Raw genomic sequence first — 25,353 nt, forward strand, 5'->3', positions numbered from 1 at the left:
AGGTGAGCCGTGCGGCGCCTGCACCTGCCACGGCTACAGTATCACAGCAGGGGGTCTTTTCGGCGCCGCCTTCACTTGTTGTGTTCACACAAGGTAGCAGTAGATTAGCTAACAATGGGTAAACAATGGATGGCACAGATCGATGGGCAGGCAACTGCTCTACAGTTCTGAAGAAGCATCAATCTGTTTTTCGACATTTGACGATTCTTGTAGGACAGGACAATCATTTTCTTTTCATATTGTATATATATCCTTTGACAGACATAGTTTAATTGCTTTGCCTAACTTTTACTCACCATGTTTCTTGTTTTTGCAAAATTTGCACTCCTCATTGTGATTTTTTTCTGCCTTTCAGCTGTTAAACATGATAGAGATTATGGCAAAGTCTGGCCTTTGACACTCCAAATAATTCATACAAACTAAGCAGGAATTTGTTGGTCTTTCATTACATCCCAGAATCATCAAGTTGTGCCATCCAACTGCAAGGGTTTTTCTTGATCATAAAGTACGAAATCGGGGCCATGCAATACTTCAACATGTTGGTGGCCTTCCTTTTATTGCTTGCCTTCCCTTTTCACCCAACTGTTGATGGCCAGCTCTCTACTATAGCTCCCCCACACTCTTGGGAAATTAGCAGTATGCAAGCCATATCTAATGGAGAAGACACTAGTATGACACCTGTCCTTGTAAATAGTACAGAATTATATAGAACCATGTTTGGCTTCTACACCACAGATGGAGGACATTCGTTTATCCTGTCTGTAGTGTTTTTGGGAGCCCAAGCTCGAGTTATCTGGTCTGCCAACCCCGATAACCCAGTAAACCGCAACGCCATCTTGAATTTCACCAGAGAAGGAGATTTGCTCCTACATGAAGCTGATGGTGCAATAATATGGACCACAGATACAAACAGCTTGTCAGTTGCAGGCATGAAACTGGATGATTTAGGAAACCTTGTGCTCTTCGATCAGAATAACACCACTGTGTGGCAGTCCTTCGACCACCCAACCGACACTTTGGTTTTGGGGCAATCACTTTGTAGGGGAAATAACCTCAGTGCAAAACCCTCAAACACAAAATGGCCTGGTGCAAGGGTTTATTTTTCTGCACAGTTGAATGGGCTGCAGTACTCTTTCAAACCAGCAGCCTACACACAGTTATTCCAAGCTACTACTACAACATCAACCAATGCAACACCAACTTGTTATGCATTTGTCAACGGCAGCTTTGGGTTCCCAGATAAAATCTTCTCACTACCAATAGCAGGATCAATGCCGTTGATGAGGTTAGAGTCTGATGGTCATTTGAGGCTTTATGAGATGGGCATACCTCACTTAGAACTGCGTATGGTACTTGATGTATTAAGTTCTGTCATGAACTTCTGTGACTACCCACTGGCGTGTGGTGATTATGGTGTTTGCAGTAATGGACAATGTTCTTGTCCTAGTTCCAACTATTTTAGGCTCCAAAGTGAAAGGCATCCAGATGCTGGGTGCATACCCTTAGCAAGCATCTCCTGCGACGATATGCATGGCCACAAGCTGATACCAATCAACAATGTCTCTTACTTCAGTTACACCACGTTCCAGTCATTAGCCACTCGAGTCGTCTCTGAAGATGTCTGCCTGCATTCTTGCTTATTGGATTGCTCCTGCAAAGTAGTTCTTTTTCAGAGTTCGAGTTTCAGTGATGATGCTGGTAACTGCTTGCTGTTATCAGAGCAAAACCTAATTTTATTTACAGAAGGTTCATCAAATAATCTTTTGGCACTGTTCAAGGTACAAGACAAGCACTCAGTAAAAAGGAGGAACATTATTGCCTAATTTTTTACAATTTGACCCTTTTTTTAAGAAAATTTACGTTTGACCCCCTGTGAGACTTAAACTCATCTTTGGACCCTGGGGGTCGGTGCCAGGAATCATGGCGCCGAGGTAACACGTCTCGACGCCACAGATCTTGGCGCCGAGGTGCCTGGCCGAGCACAGCAAGCCATCCTAGGTGGCGTTCACGTGGCCGGCACCTCGGCGCCACAGATCTTGGCGCCGAGCTCAGCGCCACAGATCTTGGCGCCGAGCTCGGCGCCACAGATCTTGGCGCCGAGCTCGGCGCCACAGATCTTGGCGCCGAGCTCAGCGCCACAGATCTTGGCGCCGAGCTCGGCGCCATGTATTATGGCGTCGAGCATTGATTTAAAATCCGAAACCAAGTTTCCCTTGCCGATGCTGCTCTCATTCCTTCATCCCCCTCTCAGTTTCTTCCTCGCCGTACCCCCGCCCAATCTCTTGAATCGGCACATTTGACCTTGGATACTTGGATTTGATCCATACATCTTCGCGAGCAAGGTATCCTCTCTCCCCTTATCAAAATTTACGCATTGATTTGGTTTATATCACATCTATTTTGCAACCCTAGATACGTTAGTACCTAATGTTTGAAGTGATTTTTTATTTTTCGTATTATGTGACGGTAAGATGCCAAGGCGTGGTAAAGGTAGTAAGCAAAGGTAATCTCTTATCATCGTGTTATATTATGTTTTTATTTTTTGTATTATGTTTTATTTTTTGTATTTATGTTCAATTGTAGTTATGGACGGATGACCGGAAATGTCTTCGACCCGTTGCCTCTGCCTAGTGGTGTTCCAGTGCCCATGTGCTTTTGCGGCGATCCTTGCAAGGTAGCCAAGTCCGATGAGGAGGACACGTATAGGCAGAGGTATTGGATGTGTGCCAATTTTGCGTTTGAGCCTACACTTCGTCAGCGCCCCATTAACAAGATGGTGAGAAATTAATGTTGTTTAATATTTATTGTGTCAAATGAAGTCTTGCATGATTTATTTATTTTGTAACCATTGCATTTGTTGCAGACCCCTCCACCGCTCTGTGATTTTCAGCAGTGGATCGACGTTGAGATCAAGCTGGAAGACAAGGAGTGGATGCAGAAACTGTTATGGTGGGAGGCAGAGGACAAGGAGATGATGGAGAAGAGACGCAGAGAGGAGGCTCTAGAAAAGGAGCACAAGGAAGAGGAGGAAAGGAGGCGTGTTGCTTTGCACAGGGAGGAGAGGGAGAGGAAGCTTGAGCGTGCGCAGCGAGCGAAGGCAGCGATGGAGGAGAATCCCGATGCCCAGAGGAAGGGAAAGTGGCCTCGTTGCACTCAGTAGTCTTCATGAGTTGTTATTTCTATGGTATATTCACGAACAATGTTGTCTAATCTTGGACTTTGCATTGTGTTGTCATGTAATGCACTTTTAGTTTGTCGTCATGTACTTCAAATGTTGTTATGTTGATTAATGTGCTCTATTATTGGACCTTTCATAGTGTTGTTGGTTTCATTATTTGTTGTCATAATATTCAGTTTAATATTGCATAGGTAGTGAAACGAGGTTACGTAGTGCAAATAAAATGTAACGAAGTAGTTGATTATCTAATTCAACACACACAACACATGAAATGGCATGTGAGAACATGTACCAAACTAGGGTACAGAGGTCCTGGACTAAACCTAACATGCCTTAGGTAATTGAAACAAACAACAAGCTCATGAAATGGCATGTGAGAACATGTGCCAAACAAGGGTACATATTTCCTTCGACTAACCCTAACATGCCTTAGATGATTAAAGCAAAAAAACAAACACATGGATGTCGTCCGTTAAAAAGATTAGTTTGTCCTAGTAGTGTGGCCACATAGCAAATTGTGTTGCACCTTCCCCAAAGTATCCTCCTATTGTTGGTGGTGGTGGCGGCGGGGGTGGCGGCGGAGGACCTTTGTTCCTGTGATTAGGGCAGGTGCAATATGGATCATTGTAGAGTGCCTCCTATGAACTGGCACCATTGTTGTCGTCTTCCTGTTCATCGTCTTTGTAACCACTACTAACTTCGCTTTCTAGATCGAAGATACGGTCCTGCAGGTAGTAGATGTACTCTGCATGCGGATAAATAGGTCGAGGATCGACCCACCTAGTGAACCCACAATTTTCTTCGGACAAGGAAGACTGCAATAAGTATGTCATGTAAGTTGTGTAGAAGATGAACATATTGAAGAAATAAATAGTAATAGCAATTACCCATGCTCGCGGGCATTTGAAGAAACGTCGGCCTCCATCTATTCCCTCGGTGAACATCTGCACTAGACTATCCTCACCATGCATGCATTTTGGCCACTATTCTTTCCGTTCATCGTATCCTCTCAGTGGTGCCTCTTTGGTGAAATCACTTTTGCTCTCGGCTGGGAACCTCTCATAAAGAGCTTCCTCAAAAAAATTGGGACCAAGAGGACCCTCCCACCTAATGGTAGTTCCCTTCCCCTTTACTCTCCCTCTAGACGACCCTCTAGACATTGGTACTGCAACGAAAGATAATGCTGAGGAGTGCTCTTCGTCCTTGTTGTGTGTTTGAATGAGAGGGAGTGAGGGGTTATTTGTAGGCTAAGACGAGGAACGGAGGCCTCTCAATGTGCCATGTCAGCGATCCGCGTGCCTCTTCGCCTCAGCCCTTGGATCAAACAGTAATAAGATGGATGGTGGAGATGGAGTGAAGTTGTGCTTCTTTGCATGCCTTCGTACCTATAGGTGTACTATTGTCTGAAAAGTCTAGATTCGTTCACTTTTACTGAAAAGCCTATATTCATCTGAAAAGCATCTGTACAATACGATTGGACTATACATGTTCTACTGAATTTATATTTAATCTGTGTACTATATTTGTGCCTTTATAGCAGTGAAGTTTAATTAATGATTTACAGAAAAAAAAAATCACAAAAGTTTCTCTCATTTCAGGAGCATCCACGGTTACAAGCAGAGACATCATTCTATAATCCAAACATTTAATCGTCCAAAGACCATAATACAACCACATCCAACATCACAATAAACATAACATGTCCTACATAGTCCAAATAGTACACAATGTCCATACAGTCCCAAATAGTTATAGGAAAGTAACTACGTACTTTCCAAATCTCCACACATGCAAAATAAGCAAAGTCCATGCAGCCCAAATAGTTTGTGTCATCGGATCTAAGTTGTTACCATAGTCTTAACCTACAAGTCGTCGTCACTTTCTCCTAGTCTTACCCTTGCCCTTGTGCCCAAGAGCGTCGGTGCCTGGAGTGTACGTGCAAGGCGAACGACGTCTTCTCGTTCCTGCAACCTGCGTAGCCTGAGTCGAAGGAGCGCCCTAGAGCTGAGACTCGGCAAGCTCATCATAACCACGCTCCGTGGCCTCCTTGTCGCCTTCGTCGTCGTCCTCGTCTTCGTGGCCTTGGAAAGTGTCCACAGTCGCAGTGCTAGTACCTCCGTGAGAAGAAGAACCGAGGCCTACAGGTGTGTCCCATTGTCGTGCGTGTGGCCCGTGTTCGTCCATTGCAGCGCTAGTACCACAACCACAACAAGCTGCAGCACGCCGCAGCCTACGTGCTAGCCTCTGTCATGCAAATATGCAAAGATAATAAGTACAAAACCATAGCTCAAACAACTTACTTAAGCATAAAACAACAAGAGGGCTAGTGTCGACTTACTCCAAGAAAGTTGTTTAGTGTGTGCTCGTCCACGCCTGTCCTTGGAAACCGTTCGATCTCAATCACAGATTCCTTAAATGTGTTGCCCTACAAAAAAAAACAAATAATAATGCTATTAAAATATGAAATTAGAATCTTACTGAAATTTTGATATTGACGGAAACAAAATAACACATGCAAAAGTGAATTGCTAAGATGTGGAGGTCCCAGGTGGCTGTTGGCTAAATGAACCCCAACTCATTCATGCCAATGTTCCATGACACAGAAAGGGAGGCCCTAGAGATGTGGAGGTAAAATGGAGTAAAATGGATGAAATACAGTGTTGAAGCTGCAGCTGAACGGGGAGAAAGAGAGATGAACGGGCATACTTGTCAATGCCATCTCCAAAAACACATTCCCCACCAATTGAAATAACAGCAGCAGCATGACAGCAGCTAGCATCAAACAGATACACTAGTTTTTAAAACACATATACACTAGTTTTCAGATAAAATTAGTAACCGGTTTCCATTGACAATGACTGTCATTTCTGAAAAGTAGCACCTTGCAAAATCAGCCACATAATCCGCTTCTCAGTCAACATTCACTAGTCATGAAAACTGAAAAGAACATGACTGAGCTAAGATTGTTTTGTTATATGTATACTGCTTGATTGTGTCGATTATCTCAGAGATTACTTAGCTAAAAACAGAACAGTGCAGAGCAAGCAGTGGTGTACATAAATTGAACACTTGACCTGCCAGATATATGTATACTGCTTGATTGTTTGCTTAAACTATAATTGGCATGGATCACATACTATAATTCACATGTGTATTTCAGATAATTAGCCCCAACATCATATGTTGCAGATAGAGCATACCCAGCTGAAATAAATAAGATGGGGTTATAGTTGACATTACCACTCGGTCCAGGATCGGCGCAGGCTCCACCTATGTCCCGGCCCTCGTCGCAAGGTCATAAGACGTTTGTTCGTCGTCGGATGACTCAATGTCGGCATAGTCTGTTTGGGTCCATTGCACCTTCAGCTTGGTCCTTGTTGTCCGGTTGTACCAAGATAGATACGCTCTGAAGTTCTCGTTCGAGTGGGGCAGGTCATTCTCATACAAGTTCTCATGAAAGTGATCCCAGTGGTCGATGTAGTCACGGTGCAAGGTCTTAAAGTCCGTCTCCTTCTTTTGTTTCCGACGATCGATCCTATAGGGTGCCAGAAATGAAATTCAAGTTAGTGGAGATGTAACTCAAATACCTTTCTTTATATTACAAATATACGCTACATCATTTTTTGCTATGTGTGCTATGAATAAATCAATACATATGCATATTTATGATTATATATATATATATTTATTTCATATTCCCTGGAGGTAGAAAGTGGAGCAGTACAAATTTTCCCTGGACTAAGGAACTTGAGGTAATTTTCTTCAATATCATTTTTTAATTATTTACACCATCACTGATTTAACTTGGACTGGTCTGAACAGCAAGAGATAATGAGAGATTGACTACATTTGTGAATACTATTTAACTTTTAGTGCATACTCAGGCCAAGAACAGAAATAAGTTTGGAATCTATTGCACTTGTCTCACTCATCCAAGACCAGATCATGCACTTGTCACAGGTAATGAACCATTTCATCTCCTTGTACATATTCCTCGGCGTTTTATTTTTTCAGTCCGATTGACTACATTTTGGCTGGAGCAGGCAAATATTCCTGTAAGTTATCCAGCAATAATGTTTTCGAGATCAAAACTACTTGTCATGTTTCCAATTTAGACTAAAAAAAGTCTGATACCAATTTGTTTTATCTTACAAGTTCAAGATCCTGCAAGAATACATGAGTTTCAACTCTCCCGAAACAGACCCTCTCCCTGGAATTTGCAAAAGACAATGCTATTTGTCCCATCCCATTTGGTGCAGCGGGTACAATGGCCAAGACGACCTGTTGAGCGATTTCTTCGACAAGGAAGTGGCAGAGGGTAAATGAGGGTGCTGCGTACTTGCATCTCTCGCACGATGCTGCAGATGGCAATTTTCCTAGCTGAATCTGATCGGCCGAGCTAAATGGAGCAAATAAAAACTGTGCTTGAGCTTATTAGGGTACCTCACATATTCCTTTGTTCTTTTTATTCTGTTTTCAGACAAGGCTTATTCTGTTTTATTTTTCACTTAGCTGGCGTTACATCTTATCTTGAGAGAAGAAAGGTGGTTATATCATCTTGACAATATCAACTCACAATGATAAGTAAGGGGTACTGGATGCATCCAAGATGAAAACGTCCTCTTTTTTATTTATTAGGGAAAAAAGATGGTCAGTTCCAGCAATCAAACATATCAAATCTATGCAACCAATGAATCAGGAAACTATGGGTCAGAAGCTTAAGCCCAATGGTTAACATGGCATGGACGTCATACTTGTCCAAGGAGACTGTATATGTAAATTGATGCTTTTAAGGTACTATTTTAGCATTCGTATATGTTATCATTAGGCTGAACTAAAGGGTACAGGGGGTGTACATTGGGTAAAGTTTTCCTTTTTGTTGGGTAAGCATAGGGTGTCCTAATCTTTCACTCTGAACTATGTTGGAGGTAACACAGACTTGATTAGCCTGAACTGCCTGAAACCCCAGGCCATCTCCTTGATTATATATAGAGGTAGACATTGCATTGATTACAAACAGCTCACTAGAGCATAGCTAATCAGATAGGTGCCTTGGCAGCCGTACACACCTCTTGGGCTGCCCAAGGTCTTTAATGACTATAATTAACTAGCATAGTTATCTAGGAAGTGCTTAGGAAGCAGGGCTTATTAACTACATTTCTCCCCCTAAGACCTGCTTCAACTAATCTTGATCTCCTTGATCCCAATCCTGCTCCTCATCTCTTCCAGCTTGGTTTTGCCCAAGGCTTTAGTCAGTATATCAGCGAGCTGATCTGCAGTGGGAATGAACTCTGTCTTGATGCTACCTTCTTCCACACAATCTCTGATGAAATGATGCTTGATTCTAATATGCTTGCTCCTGTCATGGAAAACAGGATTCTTTGCCAAAGCCAGAGCAGACTTATTGTCTACTCTGAGTTCCACCACCTCAACTTTTCTTCCCAACAAATCTGCAAACAGTCTTCACAACCACAAAGCTTGGGTTGCAGCTGTTGTCATCGCCACATATTCAGCCTCACAGCTAGACAGAGCAACAACTCTCTGGTTCCAAGGAAAAACAAACATCCAGTTGTGCTTTTGCTTGAATCAACATCTCCAGCCAAATCTGAATCACTGTAACCCACAAACCTTGCTTTGCCTGTTGTTCTGGTGTAGCAGAGCCCATGATCTAGAGTACCAGCCAGGTATCTCAAGATCCTCTTCACAGCCTGAAGATGTTCAGTTGTTGGCTTTTCCAGAAATCTGCTAACATACCCTACAGCAAAAGCCAAATCTGGTCTTGTGTGCACTAGGTATCTCAAGCTGCCAACCAGTCTTCTGTACTGAGTTGGATTTACTTCCTTTGCTGTGCTTTCCTTCCTCAATTTCAACCTTTCTTCCATGGGTGTGGTGGCTGGATTACAACCTGCCATACCACCAAGCTCAAGTATCTTCTTAGCATAATGGGTTTGCTTCAGAGTGATGCTTCCCTCTGATTGTCTCACCTCAACTCCCAGATAGAGAGACAGAAGACCCAAATCACTCATTTCAAAGGTTTGCTTCATCTTTACCTTGAAAGCTTCATTCTTCTGCTGGTTGACTCCTGTGGTGATCAAATCATCAACATAGACTCCAATTACCAGTAGGGAGTCACCTAATCCCTTCCTGTACATAGCAGCTTCATACACATTCTGCTCAAAACCCATCTGCTTGAGAGTCAAGTCAAGCTTGGCATTCCATGCCCGAGGAGCCTGTCTTAGGCCATACAGAGCCTTGTGCAGCCTGTACACTTTCTTCTCCTCTCCTGGTACTACAAAACCTGGAGGCTGTGTAACATAAACCTCCTCCTGGAGTTCTCCATTCAAAAATGCAGACTTCACATCCATGTGATGTACTGCCCATCCCTCTTGTGCTGCTAGGGCAAGCAAAACACGCACTGATTCCAGCCTTGCAACCGGTGCAAAAGCATCTTCATAATCAACTCCTTCCTGCTGCACAAAACCACGGGCCACAAGTCTTGCCTTGTGCCTAATTACAGCTCCATGTTCATCCTTCTTCAGCTTAAACACCCATTTCAGTGAAATTGGACGGTGACCAGGACGGGGAGAAACAAGTTCCCAAGTCCCATTCCGCTCTACTGATCTCAGCTCCTCCTTCATCGCTGCTTGCCAATCTGGATCATCTTTGGCTTCTTCATAGCTTGTAGGCTCACCAGAATGGGTGAGATTCAGTTCTACAAACAACCATTACGCCGGTGGAGGGGTTGGCTGATCACCAATAATGTCATGAATCTTCCGATAGCGGAGTTCTTCATCGTCGTGGTAGGCATCCACCCTTTCATCATCATCCTCTAGGGGGGTCACATGCTCAACCTGAGGACTTACTGGAGCTGATGTAGGTGTTCTGGGCGACGCAGGCGCCTCTGCCTCTGCTGCAGGCTCTCCTGCATTCACCGGAGAGAAACCAGGCGATGCAGGATGTGGCGGAGGAGATAGTGAAGGCGACGCTGAACTTCCTGCTTCAGGGAGTTCCTCCGCCCATGGGAATTCAACAGTAAACTCACTGCCCGCTGCTTCTGATGTGCCTGCTGCCGGTGATGCCCAGTCCCAGCCGCGGCCTTCATCGAACACCACATCGCGGCTGACACGCACGCGCTGGGACACTGGATCATAGATACGGTATGCCTTGGCCCCTTTCGCATAACCGATAAACACGCCAGTCTCGCCGCGGTCATCGAGCTTACGAAGCTGAGTAAGCCGTCGGGTATAGGCCACACAGCCAAAGACCTTGAGATGGCCGACTGTTGGTGCCCGGCTGTGCCATGCCTCATAAGGAGTGGCATTCTTCAGTGCCTTCGTCGGGGATCGATTCAAAATGTGCACAGCCGTCATCACAGCCTCCCCCCAAAACCGAGAGGGCATCCGGCGTTGCTTGAGCAAAGCTCGTGCCATGGCCACCACTGTTTGGTTCCTGCGCTCAACAACACCGTTCTGTTGCGGTGAATAAGGGGCACTGAAATGCCGTTTAATACCTTCATCAGCGCAGTATGCAACAAACTCCGCGACGGTGAATTCGCCGCCATTGTCGGTGCGCAGGACCTTCAACTTGTGCCCGCTTTCCACCTCTACTGCCACCTTGACCTTATTAATTGCTTCTGCTGCTGCGTCCTTGGATGGCAGCAGCACAGCCCACATAAAACGGGTAGCGTCATCGACGAGCAGCAAGATATAGCGGTTGCCCGCCGGTGTCGCTGGCGTGACCAGACCGCACAGGTCACCGTGCACCAGCTCAAGCTAATTCTGGGCACGGTATGCTGCTGCAGCCAGAAAGGAACGCCACCTCTGCTTGGTGGTAACGCAGGTGTCACACACCTGCTCAACATGGTCGACCACCGGCATCCCGCGCGCCATCTCCTCCTTGCTGAGTCGCCGGAGTGCGTCGAAGTGCAGATGGCCAAAACGCTCGTGCCACTGCCACGCCTCATCATCCTTGCGCGCCGCGAGACAGAGAGGTTGTGCAGCCTCAAGATGCAGAATATACAATCTATTCTTCCCTCTGTGTACCTTGGCGAGCAGACGGCGGCTCTTGTCCCAAATGTGAAGCACGCCATCGTCAATCTCAACCTTGGACCCTCCTTCATCAAGCTGACCTAGACTTAGGATAGAGTTCTTCAGCGCCGGAATGAAGTAGACGCCATGAAGGACCCTCTGCTCACCGGTCTTGGCTTGGAAAACAATAGACCCGACGCCCTTGATCTCTACCTTCGACGCGTCCCCGAACCTGGCCGTTCCTCGAACGCCAGTGTTCAGATCAGCAAAGAACTCTTGGTGCCCGGTCATGTGATGCGTCGCGCCGGAGTCTAGGTACCAGCCGCTGTCCACTTCTTCTTCGTGTACGCCGAGATAGGCGCAAGCACGTGGCTAGAAAAGTTCAACGTGCTGCGCCGTGTAGCTGTGCGCCGGCGTGCTCTGTTCCAGGCTGATGAAGCCATGTGCCAAAAATAGAGCGCCATCTTCATCGCACTCGGCGTACTGGGCGCGCGCCTCATGCCTTCCTTGGTTCCCGTCACGCTGCCTAGCCTAATTTCCGCCGCCACGGCCTCCACCACGGCTGCCACCGCCGCGGCCAGCATGGTTTCCACCTCTACCGCCGCGCTCTGCACCTTCACGGGGCGGCTGGGGACACTCACGTGCCCAGTGGCCCTCTTGGTTGCAGTTGAGGCAGGTGTTGGGGCCGACGCGGCCAGCAACATTGCCATCTCCTCATCCGCCACCATGTCCACCGCCTCTGCCTCGTCCTCGTCCACCACCGCGGCTACGTCCATCACCACCGCGCTGGTTCCTGAAACCAGAACCACCGACATCATCTCCCTTCTTCTCCTTCCTCCAGCGCGCTCTCCACTGCTCCTCGGTGTACAGCAGCTTGCCGTTGATGGCCACCGGCTCGGTCAGCGCTTGTTCCTCGCGATTATCCACCGCCTTGAGCCTTCCAGTCACCTCCTCAAGAGTGAGCGCCTCAAAGTCGAGGAACTGCTCAATGGCGACAACAATCTGCGCGTACTTGGCTAGCACCGTGCGCAGAAACTTCTCCACCACACGCTCCTCAGTGATGTCCTTGTCACCATGAATGACAAGCTGCTGGTGCAGAGTTGACAGACGCAGGGCGAAATCCTCCACTTGCTCGCCGGGGTTGACGCCGATGTTCTCCCAATCGCGGCGTAGGCGCTGCAGCGTTGCTCGACGGACCCGGTCCACGCCGATGCGAGTCGCAGCGATGGCGTCCCATGCCTCCTTCGCCGTAGCCTTGTCGAGGAGTGGGATGCCCATCTCCTTGGGCACGGCCCCGACAATCACCTCCAGTGCACGCCTGTCATCACGAAACTGGACAGGGCCTCCCTCGATGGCGTCCCAGAGATCGCGCGCCTGCATCCTCAACTTCATGGTCTGACTCCACTCGTAGTAGTTCGACTTGTCCAGCATCGGCCACGATGTGCTGCTACCGGAGTCGCGGTACACCACTCTGCCGTGCGGTGATTCGTAGCGACCGCCGCCGCGGCCGTGCCTCTGGTCCCGCAGTGGTGACTGCGAGCGCCTCCTGTCTCGCGACGGAGTCCGCAGCCCCCGATTCTCCTCTTCCTCCTCCTCTGTATCCTCTTCTTCTCCCTTCTCAGCAGCAATTTCGGCCCGCAGCTCCTGCGTCGTCCTTGCTGCTGCCTCTGCAGCAGTCGCCGCCTGCTTTGCTGCCTGGACTGCCAGCGCTGCTGCTTCCTCTATAGCCTTCAAGCGCGTGGCACGGCCGGAGGAGTCGCCCAGCTCTCCATCGCCGGTTCCCTTGGCCTTGAGCCTGGCAGCGCGCTCAGCAGAGGTCGACATGGGGTGGAGAAGGTGAGGAGTTGGCCTCGTGGCTCTCTGGTGTCTAACCTCTCTCTGATACCAAATGTTGGAGGTAACACATACTTGATTAGCCTGAACTGCCTGAAACCCCAGGCCATCTCCTTGATTATATATAGAGGTAGACATTGCATTGATTACAAACAGCTCACTAGAGCATAGCTAATCAGATAGGTGCCTTGGCAGCCGTACACACCTCTTGGGCTGCCCAAGGTCTTTAATGACTATAATTAACTAGCATAGTTATCTAGGAAGTGCTTAGGAAGCAGGGCTTATTAACTACAAACTAAAGGGTTTGTTATCTTTCAGGTTAGTTTAATGTGACAATAAACTTAAGGCTTATTATGTAATCTTATGCTGTTGACTTCACATCTGCAGAAACTACTGGCTAATCTTGATAGGTTACTCTCTGCAGACCGGCCATGCCATAGCTCTTTGTGGTAAGAAACCTTAAATACCTACTTGGCGCATAACATTTTTATTGCTGTACTTACAGTTATTAAATGCGTAATCCCCAGGAAATCGTGAGCACTGTGTATGCTAACTTGCTAAACCGGCAATTTAGCTTATTGGGTTCCATTGAACTGGCTCATATATTGGTTCCTTTATTTCTGTAATCTTGCTCAATCCTCTTATTTGATCAAAAAGGCTAACTGTTTCATTCATTCAGTTTATGTGGTAACCAAGTAACATCGCAATCAGTATGAGTAATAGCAGTTTAGTTTCAGTGGCAATTTGAAGTTCTATTGTAGCAGATTGAATTCTTGATTACTTAATAAAGTTCAAAGACGCTTACTTGTGCAAGTCTATTGACGTCGAGAACGGTTCCACGGGCCACTCCTGCCTCAACCCAAACTGGAGTGCAACCCGGTGTGGCAGGTGGAACTCAACCGCATAGAAACAGATCAATGGACACCTCATCAGGTACAGGTCTTTGTCCATCTTGCACATGATGCTGAACCCAATGTGCTCGTACTGTTCGTCCTCGTACGGCTCCCAAGTCACCTGCATTTGATTCTTTAGTCACGTAGTGCTTACATCGGGAAAACAAATTAGTATGTGAAATGCAGCTAACTCACCAGCCCTGGCGTGAGTGCGTCGAGCTCGTTCGCGAACTCAATGTAGGCGCGTTTACTCCGGGTGAAGGGACCCTTAACCTGGTCCCAAAGGTAGGCATACGTCGGCCGACGTTGAAGGCCATGCACCTCGAACCAGGGACGAAGTGCACCAACTTGGGGATGACCGACCGGTAAACGAGACCACATCCAAAGCTGAAGCAGGTAAACACATCCTCCTAATGAAGAGTTCGCCGAAATCCAGCGGCAAGCCTCGCAAAGCTGCCGGTACAAGTACCCCAGCACTGTGGAACCCCAACTGTAGCCCCCCACCGTGTCCCAGTCAGTAAGACAGGGCAGGTACATCCATGACGCGGTGTCTCCCGTCGCATCGGGGAACATAACACAACCAAAAAGATGCATGATCCATGCCCTGCAGTAGTAGGTAACTGTCTGCTCGTCTGCATGATCAGGACACTGACCAAAGTTCTGCCTCAGCCAACTAATGAGTACTCCAGAGGAGCGGGCACCAGGTGTCTCTGGAGGAAGCTCTCTTCCAAGGAAGGCCTCCACTCTACCTCTCCAACCAGCAGCAGTGCAGGGGCCGATAACTGGGCGACCACTTATACGGACACCCAGGAACTTCTGCGTGTCCTGAAGAGTAACAGGCATCTCTCCGCAAGATAGGTGGAAGCTGTGCGTCTCTGGCCTCCATCTACAAAACAAGAAAGAAGTACTAAGGTTATATGCACATTGGGAACCGAAAATATAAATAGAAGTGAATCTGTTCATAATTTTGGTACATGTCGACTAGAGCTGAGATCACCGCAGGGTTGAAGGCAGGCACCCCACGGCGAACCTGGAATGATACAACATCAAGGCTAGCCCTCTCAAGGAGAGGAGTGTACCTGTCGTCGTATTGCATGTCCTCGAACTTATCGTGGGAACGAGGACGAAGAGGGTTCAATTCCTGCAAAGAATAGAAATTATTATATTAATTCGTGAACACAAGTACATGTGCAGAGGAAAAATAACATGCAGAAGTAAAGTCGTTACCTCCCCCTCCGCGGTGAGTCGTCCTCGGTGGTTCTCCTCGTAGTACGGCTCCAGCAGGTGGAACGGCTCCATCCTACAAAATATAAAGACAAAGTACAGATAAGTTTTATATGAACAAATAAATAACTTTTTGGTACTAGTAAACATGCATGTGAAACATTAGTTATTTACACCTGACTAAGCTGCCAATGGCATGTACGTGAATTATGCCCAAGTCTACCACATTTGTCACATTGGTTTTGCTCGGGGTCAGTAAGAAAGGGGGTTCCTCTCCCTCACCTCATTCTACCGGAAACCTGATCCATGACCATCTTGTGCCTCGTCCTTTTCTGGGTTCCACGTTTGTCCCAACGGGTACCTGGATCCACAATGTATTTCGGCCCAGTGTAAGGTGGCCACTGACCCTCGTCCAGGAAAGGCTCGAAACAGGGAGACCAAGTCTGTACAAGGCTGTCAACACTGAACTTCGACGGTATCTAGGTCTCGTAGGCAAAGTTGCAATGCTGAGATGCTGCAACATAATGAGAACAAGGGAAGTGGTACTGCCTGGTTTTTCCACATCGGCATGAGAAATTACTAAGTACCACAATATAAATCCTTGATGGCCGGACCTCACCATCAGACATTGTACCACCCCTTTCTGTGACCTGGCACTTGCCGATGCTATGGTCAAAGCAATCGACATCATGTGTGAAAGCCCTTTCCTTTGCCTTGTCAAGATGCTTATTAGGTTTAGGTGCCCATTTCTGATTATTACTCTGTAGTGCCATTGCTTGAGCGTGTCTATCGTTAAACCATGCAACAAGCCTATAAAAGGTGAATGATACAATGGCATTGACGGGCATGGCACATATACCCTTGAGTACACTATTAAATGACTCCGCCATGTTGCTAGTCTGAAACTCGTACCTCCATCCACCATCGTCATAGGCTCTTGTCCATTTCTCAGGTTCTCTCATTAATCCTCTCAGCCACTGCCTACCTTCTGCGTTTGTTGCCGTTTTTAGCTGCTCCAACTTCTCCTCGAAGAATGGCACCTCAAGCATGCGAGCAACCTCCTCAAATAGAGGAAAGTTGTCCCTCGTACCATCCTTCTGAAGTAAATTCTCGGCAAGGTGTCGAGGTCACCAACGGTGGTGCAAAGGTGCATACCCTGGAATCTGCTCCTGTACGGCACTGAGTATGCCTTGGTGTCTATCAGATATGACACCTACCTCCCTATGAGGGCCAACGACATGGATCCTAACAAGCCACAAGAACCATCCCCAGCTATCTTTGTTCTCCCTCTCCACCAAAGCGAAAGCCAAAGGAACCAATGCGTTGTCTGCGTCATAGGAAATGGCTACCAAAAGTGTGCCCATGTACTTGCCAAGCAGAAAAGTACCATCAATGGATAACACTGGACGACAATGCCTGAAGGCCTCGACGCACTGGGGAAAGCACCAGAATGCACGAAAGAATATTTGCCTCCCGTCCTTCCATTCATTCGGCTTCAGGATATACTCGTAATGCATGCCTGGATTTGCTGCTTTCATTGCATTGAACATTAAAGGCAACTGCTCGTACCCCTCCTCCCAGTCCCCATATATCATCTTCCAGGCTCGTTGCTTTGCCCTCCATGCTTTCCCATACTTTATGTCATACTTAAATATCTCCTTACTCATCTCCATAATTGTCCTAACCTTCAAGTTGGGCTGACCCTTCAAAGTTGTGTATAACTTTCTAGCAATGAGGGTAGAGGTCAAATGTCTATGCTTCTATTTTAGATCTGTCTGGGCACAAGTGTGTGGACCTACAATTTTGGTGATCTTGAATTTCCCTGTGGCCTTCTGTTTGCGAGCACAGACCCTCCAATTGCAATCTGCCATCTCGCACACCACCGTGTAATGGTGCTCCACATGGGAGTGCCTCACCTTGAATTGTCTCTTACGTCTCACAGAATATTCCTGTAGCCACCTTCTTAAGGTGGGCAAGTCCATGAAGACCATGCCTAACTGAATTTCCACGCTGCCATCAGCCTCAGGAGCTTCTAACAGTTCGTCATCTCTTCCTTCTCCATAAGCATGTTGAGAATGACTAAGGTCGCTGAATTCATGAACCAGTGGATCACGATCAGGACACAAACATCTGATGAGCTCCATTTCTTGTTCGCTCAAAGCTGCAACTGGGTGGTCATCATCCGAATCAACGGCCCTTGTTGTGCCATAAGGCTCCTCATCATCCGCAATATCAACATCTACACTGTTAGAGGCCATAAACCCTAGGTCCACGTTGGTTGATGGAGGAACAGGAGCACAACCATCATTATCAGGATTGTCTCCTGCATTTAAAGCACAAATATGGATACCACTGAGACAAAGGAATGGAATGAACAAAGAATAAGGAGAGCCAAAGTGTTACTAAATCACTTACTAGGATGATTCTGGGTCAAAGGGATCTCCTGAGGGGCACCTACAATATCATTAGTCCCACATTCTGCACGGACACCAGGACATATACCATCCTCATTGGGGGCGGATTGAGCATCGGGCACCACAACCGCATCTTCCACATCCACCTCACAGTTGGGTAACAGAGGCTCATAGGGTGCCGGATTCTCTGGTGCTAGCGACAACCCATGAGGGGGTGAATGAACATTAGGGGGTGAATACCCATGAGGGGTGGGATCATTGGACAACTTCCGCACAACCAAATCCAAACATTGAAACTCATTCTTCATGACAGTTTTGACATATTTGTCCTATTGTGCCTCTGATGCAATTGGGACCAACCGCCTCAAAAATGTTCCTGACCTGCCATGGTGAAGTACCCCCTCAACTAAGATGGCATCTTCATTTGAATTGCATTTAAGCTCATCACGAGCCCTACTAAACAACTCACAAAACAATGGCTGATCATCGAATATCATTGGCACCCTTTGCATCCCAACAAAACTGATATTACCAAACTCATCTTCCTCCACACTTCCTCCATGATACAGGGTGACTACGTTGCCCATCTAGTTGGTATGCACGACAAGAAAGTTATTACGGGTATATTATTATAAGATAACTAACCATAATATCTAACTACATTTGCTAACTAAATTACCTAACTATCGACCTAAACAAATAAGTCTCTAACTGTCTAACTATCTCTATAACAAGATAAGAGATTTGGTAACTACACTTACTAACTAGCTAACTAAATCAATAGGTAACTAACTCCCTAATTATGTCTCTAACAATCTAATCTAACTAAATAAGCTACATACATATATTCCTAAGTATATAATATAACTAAAAAAATAAGCATCTAACTTTCAACCTATGTAATTAAATTTGCTAACTAGATTTGCTAAATATTCTAAAAAAATTACTAACTAAATTATCTAAAGTAAATTAACTAATTTAAGTTAACTAAAAAATTACTAACTATTGTAACTTTACCTGGATGGCCGGCTCGCGCACGGCCCGGAGGAGCAGGGGGGCGCAGCTACCCGGAGGGGGAGGGGGCGCAGGGGCTGGAGCCCAGCCGGCCGCCGGGAGCTCCGCGAGCGGTGGCGGACCGCCCTCGCCGTCGGACACAGATGAGGAGGACGGAAGGGGCGACGAGGGCGGCCGGGCTTCGCACGGAGACGGGGGCGCGGCGGCGGCCTGCTGCGGCGCTTGCGCGGAAAGGGAGGAGGCTCAGCCGCCGGTGCCCTGCTGCCGGCGCAGGAGGCGCGGTCGACGGCGGCGCAGGAGGTGCAGGCACAGCTGCAGTCGACGGCGGCGCAGGAGGCAGAGACAGAGCGCGAGAGAGAGGGGGAGAGCTGCGGCCGCGGGTTTTGAATCAATGCTCGGTGCCAAGATCTGTGGCGCCGAGGTGTCGACCACGTGAACACAGAGCTCAGCGCCAAGATCTGTGGCGCTGAGCTCGGCGCCAAGATCTGTGGCGCCAAGATGTGTTACCTCGACGCCATGATTCCTGGCGTCGACCCCCAGGGTCCAAAGATGAGTTTAAGTCTCCCAAGGGGCCGAACGTAAATTTTCTTCAAAAAAGGGTCAAATTCTAAAAAATTAGGAACATTATTGGCTCCACAATTGCAGGGTTTTCCGTTACATCATTTTTTGTTTATGCTGTCATTTGGAAAAAAAAAATGCAAGAAAGACGAGGAACCCCTGTTTGATGGCATACCAGGGATACCAAAGCGTTTCTTCTTTCATGAGTTGAAGGTTGCTACCAGCAATTTCTCTATCAAGCTTGGAGCTGGTGGTTTTGGGTCGGTTTTCAAAGGCACAATAGGCAAGGAAACCATTGCTGTCAAGCGCTTAGAGGGTGTCGATCAAGGAATGGAAGAGTTCTTAGCAGAGGTCAAGACGATTGGCAGAATTCATCAGCTTAACCTAGTCAGGTTGGTAGCACTACTACAAAAACAAATTTGCGCAGCGTTGCGATAACGCTCTCCGCGGCGGGCTCCTATTTTTGCCCGCTGCGGTAAATCCCACGATTTACCGCGGCGGGCATTTTTTATTTACTGAGGCGGACACTTTTGCCCGCCACGGTAAATCGATTTACCGTGGCGGACCTCTTAATATGCCCGCCACGGAAAATACCTATTTTCCATGGCGGGCATATTAAGAGGTCCGCCACGGTAAATCGATTTACCGCGGCGGGCATCCTATAAAGCCCGCCTCGGTTAAGTCCGAGGCCCAATAGGCCCAGGGCGAGGCCCGTAGCGGGTACTGGTATAAAATGAACACTTAGGGTTTCAGTCCTCTTACCTCTCATTCCCCTCCGCCGCCCTACGCGCAACAGGTCCCCGTCCAGATTCATCCACTCCTCTTCCCCTTCGTCTCCGTCCGCTCCGCCCCTTTTCCCCTTCTCGTCGTCGCAACCGCCGCCCATCCGGGGCTTGGATTGGCCTTCCCCCACTGCTGGTGGTAGGCAAGGAACCCCTTCCTCTCTTCGCTCCGACGGATTTGCTCGTTCCGTTTGTCTCTAGTAGAATCTGTTCGCCTACCGCTGCCTCGAATCCGTTTGTCTCCGAAGCAGCGACGGAGCACTAATACTTACAATTTTCCAATGGTTTGTCATGTTCCCAGGTGGATGTGCCCTTGACTGCCCAGCGCCCGCCCGCCCGCCCGCCTTCCCGCAGTAGCAATGGACGACGGGGACTTGGATTTGTCCAACCCGGACATGTACCTGTGCCCGGCGCTCGGCACCGACCCGCCTAGCAGCTGCTCCATGGACAGCTACTTCGACGAGATCCTCAAGGACACGGAGCACCACGCCTGCACGCCGCCGTGCCCGGTATCTCTCTCTCCCTCTCTCTCCTCTCAGTACCTCCCTCATCTCTCTCTCGTAGGCGAGGAGCTGCGTGGCGCGCAGGGATAGGTGATCCACACGGCGGCGGATCCAGGCGGCCGCGTCGAGTCCCTACAACGTGGATCCACACGGCGGCGGATCCAGGGCGGCCGCGTCTACTCCCTGCTCCCACGACGTGGATCCACACGGCGATGACACAGATCCACGGCGAAACGGCCCCAACCTACGGCAATGGCGCAGATCCTGCGAGGATGACCTCCCCGGCGGCAGATCCGGCAAGGTGGAGACCCCGGCGGCGGATCCAGCGAGGTGCGGTGGCGCCAGTATTGGGTTGTGAATGGGCTCGTCAGTGGGCTCGAGAATGGGCTCGCCGGTGGGTTCCTGGGTTTTTTTTTTTTGAAACGTTTAACCGCGGCGGGCATCCTAACGTGCCCGCCGCAGGAACTCGATTAACCGCAGCGGGCAAAGCGGTCCGCCGCGGGAAGGCCACGATTTACCGTGACCTTTTCACGCTGGCGGACGCGTTTGCCCGCTGCGCAAAAGCAAATTCGCCCGCCGCGGAAAACGTTTCTGTAGTAGTGTAGGATTCTGTGCTGAGAAATCACATAGGCTCCTTGTCTATGAGTACTTGTCCAATGGCTCATTGGATAATTGGATCTTTCACACGAGTTTAGTTTTCACTCTTTCTTGGAAAACCAGACGTAATGTCATGTTGGCCATTGCTAGGGGTTTGTCTTACCTCCATGAAGAATGTGAAGAAAAGATTGCTCATTTAGATATCAAGCCACAGAATATTCTCCTGGATAACAAATTCAATGCAAAGCTCTCAGATTTCGGACTCTCGAAAATGATCAACAGGGACCAGAGCAAAGTTATGACTCGAATGCGAGGAACCCGTGGATATCTAGCACCTGAGTGGCTGGGATCAACAATCACTGAAAAAGCAGACATCTACAGTTTTGGGATCGTGATGATCGAGATAATCTGTGGTCGCCAAAACCTGGATGAATCCCAGCCAGAGCAGAGCATCCACTTGATAAGTCTGCTCCAGGAAAAGGCAAAGTCTGGCCAGCTATTTGATTTGGTGGACAGTAGCAGCGATGACATGAAATCCAATGTCGAGGAGATCATGCAAACGATGAAGCTTGCATTGTGGTGCTTGCAGGTTTATAGCAGCAGAAGGCCCTTGATGTCAACAGTTGCCAAGGTGCTGGAAGGAGCGGTGAGCATGGAGGCCACACCTGACTGCATTTTTGTCCCCAGTTTTGCATCAATTAATACTGATGTGGCAGGATCAATTTCCTCCTATGTATCATCTGAGTCGCAATTATCAGGGCCTAGGTGATAAAATAACTGTTTGCCATTGCTTCGGTTGCCCATTTTGATTTCAATGCAGCATCTGAGGAAATTAAGATCCAGTTATATTTGGATGCAGCAGAACCTGTTCTCTTGCACAAACCAATAGTAACAGTTGAGATTGATGCATTCTTTTCATGCTTTGCGAAGAGAACAACAGTTTCACCATTGTTGTGATCGGGTTAGATGATGACAAGCTCGATCTATCTGGGCCCCTCTTTGGAACACACTGAGTTTCATGTATTTATTTATTTTCAATTGGCTTTAGCTTTGGCGTTCACCAACGTACAAGACGTTCTATGCTTGGGAACAATGTTAAGACATAACCTTATATAATGCAATACATTGGTGTCGTCTTATAGGCGGTCTCATATATTTTCATTCATAATTCCTAAATTACACATGTAAAATAGAATATTTTGAATGGAATTACAAATACAACTAGTAAAATGGAGCACTAGTAGTCTCAATCCAAAATTTTCAGCTCATGAGGTGGTAGTGTCTTGAAACAATGACATGTTTCTCACTTTCACCTTTCTTATTGAAAACTATAAAAGATATTGTGATATTGCATAAGCCAACTTGAGATGGTTAACGTGTACTAATGTATTTGCGCCTTGGTACTGTCACACTTTTTTTACACATGGTACTGTCACACTTTTTAATTTTTTTTAAAGGACTACAAAAGCTTTGTCGCAAGTTTTGTTATTAGAATGATTAGTCTTTGGGAATTCTGTGTGTAAGCAGTCAGCGTGATTCAGCTTTGGCCGTTGGGCAGTGAACACTGAGCAGTTCTATTTTTTAATGAAAAGGAAAGTTGGCAGTGATTAGTACAAGTATTTGAGTGACAGTCTTACCTTTGATCATGGAGCATTATACTCGAGTTGTTTTTTTAAACGTAATTATTATAGTGAACTGAGTGAACTTCAGCTGGCTGTCCTTCTAGATCAAGTCTTATACTTAGCACGAGTGCTTGTATCTACGGCCCTTTATTGGATAGGTAATGTGTCCGTTGTCTTTATTGTGTAGGCGCTTGTTGAAGTAAGGTATGTGTGTGTTTATATGGGTAAGTATATGTTGGTTATAAGTCTGCCTATATAACACCCTAAAGGACTGTATATTTATAATATCGTAGTCCTGGAAGGTAAAAAACTACAGTTTTACTCCTTTGCAGGCGACTGATAACCTGCATAACCGTCAATCACCCACGTCCGCCCCCACGCCTAGTGCACTGTTCATCTTTCCCACCGCGACGCCCGCACCCGCGCTCGAGCCCGCCCCACCCCTTCTTCCCCAACTCCGGCGGGCTTAGAAGAGAAGGGGGCTGGCGGGAGGAAGGCCGGCCAGGCGGTGGGGACGGTGGCAGGGTGGTTTAGGGGCCTAGCAGCGGTGGAGGCAGCCGGGCCAGGTCGGGGCAGGGGAGCTCCATGGCCGGAGCTCGCTGCAAAAGAAGGAGGGGGGAGGGGAAGAAGGCGGCTGGACGCGCGACGACGAGGAGGCGGCGGGGGCGAGAACGAGGAGGGACGCGAGGAAGAAGAGGGACGGGAGGTTGTAGACGACGGATGGAAATACAAATCCTCAGTCGACTGTTGCGGAAACAGACAAGAAAAAAACTAATGCCGCACCGCCAGTGATTCTTAATCTACAGCCCATGGTTGTAGTGTTGTAAAGAAATCTGCACACCTTCTTGCACATATTGATGGCAGTGTTGGACTCTTTTATAGTTTTGTCTTCCCTTTGTCTTGCAGCAACACTAGAACATCTGCCGTCCTTCGGGCGCCCTGCCCGTGATTTGAAGAATAAAAGATAGTTTATGCTTGTAAGACATGCGACGTAATAACAGCTCTTGAAAAGGCTATTTTATTAATAAATAACTGTATATAACCATATATACTTTGCGACTACAATCAACTAAGCTGGAACCATCTAATAATATTCTGAAAAATGCATAAGGATTGTCGAATAAATATGTCTAATTTTGCAATCTTCTCTCAAGGCTCATTCAACAGGCAACGCTCATTCCACGGAATCTCGTTACTTCTTCACTTTTCATCTCCGTCCTTTCGGCCATGCAAGAACTGATCATTTCCAACTACCTAAAATTTGGTCTATATGTTTTAATCATAAAAAGATTATCATAAGAAATCGTTAAAACACTAAGCCATTGGATGCATATATACACTTAATTGACATCTCAACATTTCCCTATGCATTTCCCTGTGCAGAATGAAGAATCTTCCGTGATTAAGAAATTGTAATCTGGAGATCCTACAGTATGCTGCGAATAGCGAAAATCCTAATTTAGTTTTGTTAATTGAGTGACAACTAGTGGACTACCAAGGGCTTAAGTGTTTTGATAAGCTAGGTCTAGTACACGAGTTGAGCAAGGAAATGAGGAGATTTTGTAGGCCAAGATGGTGGTGTATTTGATTAAAAAAACATGAAAACAATAAAAGGCCGAGAACACATCAAAATGCAAATGAAGTATTTGATAAAAAAAACATGAAAACAATATAACACATAAATAAAGTTTCGGTGTAATTTATCGGATGTCTCCGAAGAGACAGTTTCGGTGTAATTTATGATGACCCTAATGGCTATTTTTTCATGATCACAATGGTACATCGATCTCATGGCCCAAGCCCAGCGCTAGGGTCAAAGGTGAAGGCCGAGCCTGAGCCGAACAACTATTTTCTCCTCACCAGGCTAGGCCTTTTTTAGGCTCCAGTGTCCAAATGGCAAAACTGGGGGGCTTGAGCCCGTCCGATTTTGTTGGTCGGGCTGAAATTTGAGTTATGAGCACGCCCAGTTCGTTGGTTGGGCTTGGCCGTATCGAATTTTTGGGGCCGGGTCAGGTTTATAGGGCTGTGTTTCCCATGATGATCAAGTCTACAAACGATACATGGTTGACACGTGGGCCCAAGGAAACCACTAGATCCTCGATGGTAATGGAAAGCGACAAAACTTTTTAAGCTAAAATCCAGTAAAAAATTTGCATTAAAAACTCTACCCAAATATAAGGAATTCTAGGGACAAAATCTACTTTGCATTAAATATTAGCATAAATTTTATATGTGCTATATCTATATTAATGACGCTAATAACAGCGTCATATTAGAAAATGAAGTGAGGGTATATACATTTTGTATTCTCTCTTGATATGTCCTAAAATATCTAGAATAATAAAATATCTAGAATAACTATATTACAGGACAGAGTGAGTATAGTGCAATAAACAGTGCTTAAGGTGACAATTATATGGCTTCAAAACATGCTGTTTCGTGTAATTAAATAAAAAATATTTACACCTTTGTGGAGCATATAGGCAAAAAAAAGGCATGCATTCTTGTCAGAAAGGGAGGGGGAAGACTGAGACATATCCCCTCTGTCCCTAAATATATGTCGTTTTCGCTTCTCGATAAACAACTTTGACTAAATATATATATAAAAAATAGTAATATTAATAGTACATAATTAGTATCATTGGAAAGATATTTGAATCTAGTTTTTTAATAAATTTATTTGGAGATACAAATGTTGCACGTATTTT

At 46.8% G+C, this 25,353-nt stretch overlaps 3 pseudogenes; 1 reads left to right on the forward strand and 2 right to left on the reverse strand.

The window, feature by feature from the left end:
- Positions 1 to 713: 713 nt before the first annotated feature.
- Positions 714 to 21,792, forward strand: LOC136488061 (G-type lectin S-receptor-like serine/threonine-protein kinase SD2-5; annotated as a pseudogene).
- LOC136487123 (protein MAIN-LIKE 1-like) lies at positions 5,054 to 15,383 on the reverse strand (annotated as a pseudogene).
- LOC136487126 (uncharacterized) lies at positions 15,434 to 18,156 on the reverse strand (annotated as a pseudogene).
- Positions 21,793 to 25,353: the final 3,561 nt, after the last annotated feature.

Source organism: Miscanthus floridulus, chromosome 10 (assembly GCF_019320115.1).
Source record: "Miscanthus floridulus cultivar M001 chromosome 10, ASM1932011v1, whole genome shotgun sequence".
Lineage (NCBI taxonomy): Eukaryota > Viridiplantae > Streptophyta > Magnoliopsida > Poales > Poaceae > Miscanthus > Miscanthus floridulus.